Genomic DNA, 1,503 nt, shown 5'->3' with positions numbered 1-1,503 from the left:
CTTGACTTCACTGAATAATCAATGCGTAGATCCAACAGCACTTATACTGGAAGGTCGAAGCAGGGATGCGCTACCTACGGTTTGAGAGCCACTTCACTCCATACAGGAGGCTCTGCTTTCTTTGAGGACGCTGTGTGGAGGGCCTTTGCGGAAAGGAAATAGTTTATCTGAGCCTTAAAAATTCCCATGTTCTGATAGAGAGGAAACACATCCCCTTCCATCCGCAAGCACTCTTATAGTTGTAGTTAATCTTTCATGTGGTGAAATGGCATTTCTGTAAACTGTACTGTAAACTGTCTGCTGACGCAACTATATGCATCTTCCTGAGAGACATTGCACCAATTGATTATACACAGAGGCGGATTTGCAGTCTTGGCCGCCCTAGGCCCCAGTCCATGTAGCCGCCCGTTTCTCAGTACCCATCATATTGACCAGGAGTATCCAAACTTTTCAGTAAGTTCCTAGGGTCAAAACCGTTTTAATTTTCCTGCCATTATCATTCATGGTTCATGGGGTGAAATTTGTCCAGGTCTTGGCGGCGGATACGTCTGCCCACCTGCTGCGTGGCGGGCCGGATCGAGAGAGACTGGGTGAGGGAGGCCTTTCGACCTTGTGGCGAGGGCGGCTGCGGGGCGTGGAGGCGCGCTGTGTGCTGTGTGTGAACACGCTCTTGCATATCGCTATTTCGTACGTAGAATATTTAGGTACTTAGGAAGTAATTTCTTGTTATCATCTGTGACTTTTTTGTCACGATTGGCCGCCCCTAATATCTGGCCGCCCTAGGCCCGGGCCTACATAGGCCTAAGGACAAATCCGCCTCTGATTATACATCGGCAAGCGGTGCAGAGAACATATTCCTTCTGTGCATTCAATCGTGTCCATTAAGGAAGCTAGTGAAGGGATAATAAGGGAAAGTCTAACTGTTAACCACAGCTACACCAATAGTTGTGTAAAATATTATTACAGTTCACAATAAAACCACACACATTCGCATACAATCTTTGCGATTCCAGTTTATTTTATTTATTTACTAATGTTGTAACTCTGAGAAGTGACTAAAATTAATTATCAAATACTTATGCCAATCGTTTGGTTTAATTGACAATTCACTTTACAAGTTTTTTAGCAGTCATTATTTACATCACTTACTATATTTTTTAGATTGTTTTTTTAGCTGCCCATTGGACTTGGACTTGGATATTATTTAATGACAGAGTTCCTGAACAATGAGTTTACTGACTCTATCAAGCTAAGGGTAAATTTGGATTTTCTTTTGAAACTTTAGATTAGCTGCCCATTTCAAATCACCGGGTGAATCCGGCATACCTACGCAGGTCCAGATTACATTATATCATATTTCTTGCCATAAGTATTTTATGGCATACAGTAAATCATAATAACGATTTCTATAAGACCATTTATGAGATGTTCCCAAAAGCTACACAATTAGCCGAATAACTTGTTGTCAGTGAACCTTTTAATATTCCAACTTTAGAAAACAGA

The sequence above is a fragment of the Hesperophylax consimilis genome, unplaced genomic scaffold (assembly GCF_061612785.1).
Source record: "Hesperophylax consimilis isolate HC1 unplaced genomic scaffold, BYU_Hcon_1.0 scaffold_39, whole genome shotgun sequence".
Classification (NCBI taxonomy): domain Eukaryota; kingdom Metazoa; phylum Arthropoda; class Insecta; order Trichoptera; family Limnephilidae; genus Hesperophylax; species Hesperophylax consimilis.
This window is presented reverse-complemented; position numbering follows the sequence as displayed.